The sequence below is a fragment of the Cydia splendana genome, chromosome 17 (genome assembly GCF_910591565.1).
Source record: "Cydia splendana chromosome 17, ilCydSple1.2, whole genome shotgun sequence".
NCBI classification, from domain to species: domain Eukaryota; kingdom Metazoa; phylum Arthropoda; class Insecta; order Lepidoptera; family Tortricidae; genus Cydia; species Cydia splendana.
In genome coordinates this window covers 4,273,405-4,284,766 of record NC_085976.1, presented here as the reverse complement: position 1 = coordinate 4,284,766, position 11,362 = coordinate 4,273,405, and the positions used below count along the sequence as shown (strand labels likewise).

At 32.9% G+C, this 11,362-nt stretch overlaps 1 protein-coding gene across 1 annotated transcript in view; it reads left to right on the top strand.

Annotated features, from left to right (window-relative positions):
• Positions 1-1,687: 1,687 nt before the first annotated feature.
• Positions 1,688-11,362, top strand: part of LOC134798961 (small conductance calcium-activated potassium channel protein-like) — a 67,739-nt gene continuing 58,064 nt past the window's right edge. The window contains exon 1 of the mRNA XM_063771387.1: positions 1,688-1,752. The gene's annotated coding sequence lies outside the window, so the exon portion shown is untranslated. The remainder of the gene's footprint in view (positions 1,753-11,362) is intronic.

Here is an 11,362-nt window from a genome sequence, read left to right as displayed (position 1 = left end):
GATTTAATCATGAAGATTTTTAGTCAAATCACCGGTTTTAATCATGAGTGCCAATTCTGTTAGCCCAAAGAAAATAATCTAAACACCACACGTACACTAGTATATTAATTATTGTCAATAAAAACTGGTCCAATTATTAATACTTTTATTAATACACTATTGTCTGGTATGACCAAATAGTTTATACACTCATAAATTCACTTTATGTAGTTTTTTCGGTTCAGGGTTAAATCATGTTCGAATATTAATGACTGTTATTGTGTAAGAAATAAGTACATATGTACGGTCGGTGCCCCAACTTAAGTACCTACCCACGTCGCCATACTATAGAAAAGTGGATACTCATGTTAGGGCACCGACTATAGGTAATTTTCGTAGGTGCTTCACCAAATTCAATGTCAGCGAAATGATTGACTGATACTAATTTTCCAATAAATTGTAACTTAACTCATAAGCGCTCAGAAAACAAATCAAAATTGAGACGGAGTTTCAAGCTTATTGCTTCTGATTTGCTTGGATAAATATTTTCGTCGACAAAAGTACGTAAAGTCAACACAACTTTTACTAAATTGGAAGGACGGAATGCGAGTTATAAGGATAATTAGGTTTCGGATACTTATTAAATGTGCAAAAAGTAATAACTTGTAGCCTAAGGGTATTTTGGACCCGACTGTCAAGTTTTGGAAATCTGGCGGTCTAGCATAAGTTGCGTTCTCGCGCGTGAGTTCATACTTGAAGTCTTGCTTGATGTATGGAGTCGCGCGCGAGAAGGCAACTCATGTTAGACTGTCTGGTGTCTTGCTGATTTTTTTTGTATTTTATTATTTAAGATGCAGAAGTTTAATCAAAATCTTCATGTTTAATCGTAATGTGGAGCGGTACTCAACATAAACTTTATTGTTATTGCACTATTAAGAAGCAGCGTGGAAGCGTTTAAGTGTTTTTATATTTTCTAGATTGCCCTAGATTTTGAAGAAAACTCTGACAATATGTTATTTCTCGTATTTTCGCGCTAATAATTCTAAATTCAAACTGTTTTCTTAATAGCTGTTACGACTACACTACAACTACGGTGTGGTGTGACAGTGTTGTATATGACACCGTAAGATTGTGAACCCGTTAGTTTATAATCTAACGTAGGTTAGGTTAGGTTAGATTGTAATCTCCCTACCGTCAGTTTATAATTTAACTAGCGAGATTATAATCTGACGAGTGTTTACAATTTTACGGTGACATATACGCTCCTTGGATCGCGGATTACGATTTGTAATCACAAATTATCAAAAACACCAAATTATCCAACAAAACATAAATATCCAGACTGCATATGGGCATATCCAGACTGACTGCCCGATTCGAACTTCAAGATACGTCAATTAATAGATCTAGAAACGATATGGATTAGATGTGTCAGTGTAAAAAGTGACGTTTTTGCTTGAAGAAACGTAATAGATCCTTTAATTGACGTAAGTATCTTAAAGTTCAAATCGGGCCAAGAGCGAAAATTCTAATTTGTTAACGACAATAGAAAATAAAAAAAATGGATCGAAATTCACGTGATATTTTCCATATCATCTTTTTGATTGGCGCTAACAATTAACGATTTTTTCCTTACCAAAAAAACAAATTATTGACTACATTTCTTAATCGACTTATGGCATTAAAATATGTTTTCTTCTTTCTTTTCAGAAGTTACCAAGTTAAACATAAGGATCATCTGCAACACAACAATCAGGATTTAAGCTGTATCCGGTAAGTTTACGAAAAAATCATTAAACACACTATGAGATTTGAAATAAATTCCCAAAATACTATTTTAGAAGTCCTTCCTCCAATGGTATATAGGTTGACCGTTGTCTCTCAGTAATACGCTTTCGCTCTTGTACAAATCTTACTTAATCATTATTAAGTTTTATTGATGTGACACTAAAAAAATACTTAAAATTATTAAATATATTAAGAACGGGTCGGGTCACTCACGTATTTTAAGTCGAAAAACGCTCGACATGTTTCACTCCGTACCGAGCGTTTTTCGACTTAAAATACGTGAGTGACCCTTTCTTAATATATTTAATATGTCTGTGTCTCACGGAAGTTTTGTTATTACAATTACTTAAAATTAATTTATTTTAATGCAGTGACGTTGTGTAAAACATTATTTTAATTATCAACTTGCCTCTAAGCGGGGTCAGTTAACTTGACGAAATTAATTAAATTAACGTTCTATATTGTCTAAGCGAATTATGTCATAAAGTTAATGTGAGTAACGTTACCAATTACCTTCAATTACTTATGAAAAAACATCCTAGACTAAATTGTGTATATGTCAGCACTATTTTATTTCAGTCGGTGAAATATTCATACCAGGGGCCTATTTCTCGTACGTTACAAGTTCACAAGTCTACAAGCTTACATTTAAAATTTCATTGTACAAGTGTGTTTTAGTTCTGTTTCTCGTAGGAATGATTACTACAAGTGCTACAAGGCGGCTGTCTAAAGTTAGAAAATAGGTTTGTTTACTATGCAAAAAGGAAATGCAATGGCCATTATAAATGTTATCTTAATGTCAATGTCACTGTTATGCATCATAATCTTAATAAGAGGAAAATAAAATGGCTGACTTGTGTTTTCGGAATATACAAGCGTATAATAATACAAGTAGTAATGAAAAGCGTTTCTCAAAATTATCAATTACAAGTGTAAAATCAAACTCAGTTTCGTCAGTCACTCTATGAATGTTTACAAGCTTCAGGGTGGGTCAGTTTTTTTTTTATAATACGGGTGAATTCGTTACAAAATTATTATGTTATTGGCAATGACCTTTTATTTATGTAGACGTGTGACGTTCATAGTTGACAAAACTAAAATTTGATCCAACGATTTTGACAACTTGACAGGTTGGCGTCACCCATACGACTAACTAAATATAGGTTCCGGAACCTATATTTGATGGCTCACAATCGTGCGCCTGGTACCATATCTACCTCTTTTTACTTACATCCATGGTTATTGGTCATTTACTGGTTATTCTTTCCCAATTATAATAATTACATAGGAATGAGTTTACTGTTTTTTTTTTGGAGAATAAAAGCTAAATTTAAATAATATTACTGATTTTAACGAAGTGTATTCAAAACTTACACGTTTGAGATCTTAAAAATGCAATATCTTCATTTATTTATTAATCGATTTTTACCAAAAACGCATATTAGCAGTTTATAGAGACTCCTCATTATTTCGTGATAAGTCACAAGCTACAAGTATAAAGTACAGCTTTTGAGAAACGAAATTACTATTTTAGTATATAATGAGTGTATAGATTTTTTCCTTAAAATCTTTAATTCCGCGTAGCAAATTTCCCATTCGCATTTTTTCCCACCCGAATTTCAACCCATACCCTTTTTTGTTATTCGCTTATATCTCTATTATCAAATATGACCTACTGACATTTATCACAACATTTTTATTTCTTAGGTTAAAATTTTCTCATAATTACTCATACTTTCCAAGTCGTCTTATTCGCATTCTATTTATTTCTTAGGCGATAATATTACAATGGTCCCACCACACTGTTTCTTTAAAAAAACATTTAGTTTATAACTTAGCTAGACGGAGCTCCGCTTCGCGGGGCTCCTATTTCTGGGCGGTTTGCCCTTCGGGCATCTGAAGCTACCTAACGAACCTAACCTACTTACACTTTTTTCCCCAAAGTGTAATGTTTTCATGGACGTCACACTAAATTAATAGGTTAGGTAAGCTAAGTTGTAACTAAATATTTATTGAAAAGAAACAGTGCGGTGGGACCACATGGTAATATTATCGCCTAAGAAATAAAAATAATGCGAAAAAAACGACTTGGAAAGTATTAATTATAAGAAAATGATAGCGTAAGAAATAAAAATGTTGCGATAATTTGAGAATAGAGAAACAAATGAATGACAAAAAAACGGTATGGGTAGAAATTCGGGTAGGAAAAAATGCGAATGGAAAATTTGCTACGCGGAATTAACGATTTTGGGGAAAAGATCTATACACTCAACAATTATACATTTACGTGAAACGGACACTTTAAAAAAATATTGAAATACAAGCGTTACCATAGATACACACTTGTATTAGAAGACTTGTAACGTACGAGAAATAGGCCCCAGGACCTATACGTATTTCCATTCAAATTTATTCATTTAAGTTATTTCATTTCAATTCAAGAACTTGTTCCTTTTATTACATATAATTTTACTCGCAGGAAATCTCACTTGCATCGCTATTGATATTAACACAAAGTCGTAACATCAAATCAGCCCGCAGAAATAACCGTCATACAGAACCAATGGAAGCAATGTAAGCTCCGGGCAATATACACCCCGTGTACTTTGTGTGTACACGGGTACTTCCACGGAAGTTTGCAATCAAAATACGCGCTGAACCGGTCAAAGTAAAGCAAAAAAAGAAAATGGGTTAGGAGTCGATTTAATTTTAATGGCTTTACTGTTGTCGATCAAGCTTGTTGTTATGCATGGATGAAGACCATGAAGCAAGCTTTCTAGTTTTATGTCCTGCTTAATTTTTGTTCGCATCGTAGTCAAACGAAAATGAGGATAATAGCCTTCACATTCAAAACCTCTTATCTTATCGGCCTGATTCGAACTTTAAGATAGGTCAAATACGATATGGATCAGATATGTCAGTGTCAAAAGTGATGTTTGTTCAAACAAAATCGTCACGTTTGACACTGACATATCCATTCCATATAATATTTGACGTATCTTAAAGTTCGAATTGGGCTGTAATATAATAATTATTATGTCTGTTTAGTTTGCATCGCAACCATAATGAGATTTATAGTGATTAGTTTTAAAATATATTTTATATACCTATGTATGCTAGTTTTAAGGTATTTATTTATGGGCCATTAGTTGCCTGAAATAAAGATTTTCATTTCATTTCATTTTCATTTTAGTAGCCAAGCAGATCGTGTTAGGTATTTATGATATGATTAGATCAGTGAGATATGATTAGATTAGATAGGATTAGTATATCGATAAATTGAAATTTGGCCTGTCAGAAATGAACAACGATGCCTATCACGGCGTTCGAAACAAACATCTACTTACTTATTAAATAGGAACCAGTTTGAATGTTCAGAATACAATTTTTCATGCTGCAAGGAATTCTGATTTTTTTTACCACACCAGGAGGCTTATTATAACTGTAATAACAGGCTACGCATTTGATCTGGATTTGTTATGAATATGATCCGTCATTTTCAAAAGTAACCAACCAATTACCAAACAGAAACGTTACTTTTGACACTGACACGTCAAATCCTACATATTACAATCAGAATAAAACTCCCTGTTAAAAGATTATCCGGACGAGAAACGTACAATTAACATTCAATTTAGTTACCTTTGGTACTTACCTATATTTTGTGTCTATATTTGTATTTCTCGAAATTTCCCTTAATAACGTTCATTGACTATGATATCGAGACCGGGCAAGCTATTTGCGTTAGTAATTGGCTCCGCTTGCTTACTGGCTTTATTAACTTTGGGAGAATAAATTGCTGCCTAATCCTTCTTAGTGAATATTCAGTGACATTTTTCATCAAATTGTTTAGGAAATTGACATGACGGTAATTATCTGTTACTTAACAAATGTCATATACGAAGGAAAAAATGACCAAGGTATCCAGTGTCCTTGGCCATTATTTTCATAGAAAGTAATTTAATTTTTTCTTTTTTGATACAACTAAATTTCAAGTGAAAATGGCGGGCGCCGGTTTTACTTTATAATTTTTCATTTTTTCTGTTAACGACAAACGCCAACGTGGCAATGATATACACCGTGTTTTTATTGAATTCCGTTAACTTCGGGGTATAGTTAAGTACGTTTATAAGAACTAAATGGCATAGTTAATTTTCAAAAAAAAAAATTTTTTTTGTTTTCTTTTTTGTTTTTTTTTGTTTAAAAAGTAATTAAATGTAGCATATAGCGTTGTTGTAACACGGGCATTACATTTAACTCAACCAAACAATTGAAATCTGTGACATATCAATGTCATTTCGTACATCAATCGACCGAGATTGTACTTACGTTTAGTAGCAAATGTATGAACTCATTCTAAACACTAATCAATATGTAAGCCGGCCCTAAGGCAAGTGTACACGCTTGTAGAGGCCTTATAGGAAAAAAATAAATTATGGATTATCTCCGAAATGGACTTAATTAGAACATCGGTGTCTTTGAGAAAGTTACTTGATTTAAGCTCAGGAATGCACCCTTGAAATTAACGGAAATAAAAAAAAACACGGTGTAGTTCCATTCAGCCAAATAATAAAAAAGTTATTTAGTGATATATCGTCTTTTATAACGTACCTGTTACATGCTTTTATTTAAGTATTTCTTTATTGCCTACTTATACAGAAAGATTACATATTGTATTTTTTTAGTGCAGTCACGTTCGGTCGTAGTAATAATACATGTATCACTAACGAGACAAAAATTTAACCCAAAAAGTAATTTTTATTCATGATGGGTTTGTCTACATCTCGTGTGGGAAAACAGTTGCCAAAAAGAAATATAAACAAGCTTGATAAAGTATAGTAGAAGTACTTAACACACGGAAAAAAAAAGAACAAAGAAACGAAATGTAGCATATTGCAAACGATAAGTTAAATAACAACGAACACAAGTACGAATACAAAAATAATATCTGGAAGTTTAATCGTAACAAGTATTGAAGAGAAATTCTAAGTCGAGAGTAAAGTGTACAGAAAAGTAATAATAATTTATTACCCTTTGGAAAGTCATAAAGTTAAAAGTTTTCCGACACGGTATATGAAGAGACGCGAATTTCTAAAGCGGCAGGGCGCAGGAATACCGATGGTTACGTAAAATATTTTAAAGTGAAGTCTACTTAAATGTTTTGTGGAGTTAATATGTTTTAGTATACTTAAATTCATATTGCCAAACCAAAGCAAGGATTGGATTTTAACTGTTGTGAGTCGTAGGCAGATACTAACATAAACTAATTTTGCATTTCAACTTACTAGGATTTCACTGGCATATGACTAGGCTTAGTCAAAACTAGATTGCACGAAGGCACTTTGTTTTGATCGAGGTGTTTCGGAAAACTAGTTTAACTGGTGAAAACGCGTTTTCTTTCACCAAGGCGTTTCAGAAAACTAATTTTAATTAAGGTAAACGCGTTTTCATTCAAACGGGTTTTTACGGTAGGGGTTACATTTCTAAATAGTTCGGAAAGATGTTACAATTTTTGACCGAGGGTTAGCGAAGGTCTCCGTTTCAGCATAGGCAAAAATGCTTTCTAATGGCTCTCGTAATGATTGAATAATTTATTTTTTAATACAGTTGCTCAAAAAGTGCTACTTTACGTAGCTGTTTAGCGTGCGGAAAGTTGGTTATCTCGAACTAGTGCTTTTTACTTTTCCAATTTTTTTAAATTTATACTTGTTCCAATTCACGACTACTTATTGATGAGTGTTTTCCTTTAAACGTCGTAATCAGCAGAAAAACCTACTGTTAATGTAAGAATGTGAAAAATATACATATTTCATATTTTAATACTTACCTCTTCATCATTATAACACGTTTATTTTTTAATATTGAATATTGAAAATTCCGTTCTTAATAAGTTGTCTGAATGGAACGGAATAGCTGCCAAACGCCCATAGATATAATATACTTAAAGACGACGTCTAAGCGAGCTGTCACTGTTACCACTTTGGTTTAGTGTACGATTAACAATATTTTACTTATTTTTTCGCAACTGTATTAAAAAATGTCGTTCGATACACGTGCGGAAATGTCATTCTTCACTCGTCCCGAGTCTTGCCACTCGCCTGCGGCTCGTGCCAAGATATCTCGGTACTCGTGAAGTAATGACATACCTTCCGCACTAGCATCGAAATGTACTATTTACGTCGATTCCCATTTTGACTCTTTTTCAAAATGGCGGAGCTATACATTTATTAGGTATTAGGTTATGCTCGCAAGGCTCACAGAGCCGCTAGATTTTCTTTTTCTTAGTACCTACTCTACCCCAATATAATTTCTTTTAACCACATATATCATAACTAATGTCAATAGGGACAGTAATACTTAAAATTAAACGATCAGTGAAGTTTTTGATGGGATTGTCATTCGGATCTCCCTATAATCTATAACCTAAAAACGCCAAATCTCTCAAAATTTTACTGAAATGACTACTGTCATCCTACCCATCGAGTTTGAAAAACACTATAGGTCTGGTAGGTAGTAAAAGAAGCTCCGTAGGTATACACTAATTTTAACTAATAACTTCACTAAATCGATATTTTCACGTTCATGTAAAAACCTCCAGAGACTTCCTCGCAATAAATGTGTTTATAAGAAGGCAAAGAAAAGGAAACGAATAAGCTAATGGAACTACTTACCTGTATCCTGTTTGACGTTGAGTAACCCATTGGTTTTATGAAAGCGAAGTTTCCTGTCAAGACAGTTATTTGTTCAGATTGTAGCGAAACTCAGAAAAGTCATATATCCAGTGTTATATTAAATAAAACCGACATATAGAAAACAATAGCGTAGGCCGGACTATTTATAACTACACATTATAAAACAAAGTCCCCTGCTGCGTCTGTCTGTTTGTGTGTTTGTTGTATGTTTGTTCGCGATAAACTCAAAAACTACTGAACGGATTTCATGCGGTTTCACCTATCAATAGAGTGATTCTTGAGGAAGGTTTAGGTGTATAATTTCTTAACCCGTGCGATGCTGAGGTGGGTCGCTAGTGTATTTATAGGTACAAGCCGTGATCCCTTCTTTTTCATACCCTACCTAGATACCTACTACTACCTACTGCTACTTTACGCAAAACATAAAACGTATTTTGATTAATTTATTTAATGTAAAACAATTAAGAGAGTTTATTAACGTTATCACGTGGTGCTTATTTATATAATAGCAAAAAGAATAGATAGTATAGAGGGGTCCTGTCATTGTAAATTTTGTAGTCACTGTAAATTTACTGCCATCTATCGACACACGACTAAAACTCAAAATGAAAACGTATAAAGTTATCAAAAAATGTATATATATGAATAAATAATTTTATAATTTTTATATCATTTTGATCCATGTTCATTCACTGATATCTATGTGTTAAAATTGTTAAATATGAAACGGTGTCGTCACGCCATCTAGCCGAGCATAGGCTAAAGGTGTGTGCGCCATCTATTCGAGAATGACTTTTACTTGAATTCCGAGGCACGTTTTTTCCTTAGACTTTATTCGTCTTATACGAAGTTACATATGTCTTTGATAATAGTGAGTCAGCCGATGCGCTCCGCTTTAGAAAGTGCAATGGACTTGCATTGGAAATAGATTTCGCATTTAAATGAAGTGTCGTTGGCTTAAAATAATTATATTCTCGTGATGCCACATTCGGATTCAGACTGACCGGCATTAAGGTGATGTTTGGATGACAACTGCAGCTCAATTATTGTTGCGACGTTGCTGCTGCGGCCTTAACGCTGGGCTGTCACTGTTAATATAATACCTATTCTTCATAAAATTAGACGTTCTTATCCGCATTAGTACTGCGTTATCGCACTGATTCAGCTGAGAGAAGTAGAAAGTAAAACCCCGTACTTTATGTTAGATGCCATCTACAATTCTACATATTCCAGGTTGTCGCTTAATAAATCCTTTACCAAATCGCCGAGTCAAAGGCGTAATCAAACCAGAATTCGTGCACTACGAATACATTTATTTGTCAAGGCTTTGGAGGTCAATGATTTTCAGTCGCCCGAGGCGAGTGTGATCAGTAATCGACTGTAACAATCCAGCGTTGTGTGGAACGATTAATGCTTTTGTACGAACTGCAATACGCCCTAATATCCCATGTTGGACCTTATGTCTTTACAATAAAGTCTATGATTGTCAGTTAACATTGTGGAAGATGATACGCGGAACTGAAGCATCAAACCCGTTCGGCCAAAGCATGCATACATTAAATAGTCTTCATAGTTTATGAATTGTTAATTTTTAGCCGAGTTTTCATAGAAGTACCATCTATTTGAAATATGTACATGAATAAACACCGTATTTTACGCCTTTGCACTTTGCTATGTAAAACAATTTCTTGAGATTTTTTCTCTAGGTACCTACACGAAGTAAATTATGTAGATTTTTATAGTGCTCAAGTTTTGAGTATCTTATCCATCTCTGTTCTAATAAGTATTAGTATTCCCTTAGTCAACATTGGCATTAAATGTTTAGATGTTCCAAACACTTTAAATAAATAATGATTACTCATTATATTTATTTTAGTATAATAGTACAATGAAGTTCTTAGGCAGGAAAAAAGGATTAAATTATAATTTATTATAAAACTTGAATTAAACTTATAAATCAAAAACCCCGATTCCTCAGGTCACTTTTTTGTTAGTTTGTATTATTTATATTCGTAATATAATAAATATACTTTGAAAAATTATATGCGATGAATAGCTCTGAAGACGTAATGGACGTTGCTTAATACCTGTAGGTATATAGCGTTGGTGATAAAAAATATTGAATAAAGTATAAATAGAATTTATTCGTGCCATATTTTTAAGAGGCAATAAAGTATTGGAAGTATTTGAGCTTGCGTCGAAAATGGTTGTATACTTTAAATTACACGTTACTGACTGCTTTATAACAAACCTCATTTAAAACTAAATCAACAAAATGGCTACTAGACAAATGTTTTACAGCGTTAAAGAGTATTTGACATGTGAAATTTAGATCATTAATAGTAATATTGTAATTGTTAGTAATTTAGATTTTTTTTATTTTATTATTCTTTTAATCCATTATTTTGTATGTAGTTGTTTGACATTAATATTATATTTTTAGTTTAGAATTTGTAATGACATATTAAATAATAATAAAACTGTAAATAATTTGCACGCCTGCATGCAGGTTGAATATGCATGGACAACTTAACCATAAGATCTTGTTACTATATTCTAGCAAATAAAGATATTTTGATTTGATTTGATATGATTTAAATTATTTTTTAAAACCTACAGTTAAATAATTGCCTGCGAACATGAACATTGAACAGGTGATCGATCATAAACCAAAAACCATCGACAGGTTATAAAATTGAGGGAATTACCTAAAAGGTTATTAAGTGCACTAAAACAACCCGCGGCCTTTCGATAACCCATGCATATATCATTAGTATAGTATTGGTGAAATAAAAACAATGACAAAATTTGCCATTTTCTTTATAGTTGCCATTTCCCCTTATTCATAAAACTTTACGGGCCTGATTTAGTTAAATTATGTTTTATCCCTTTCTTACAAATAA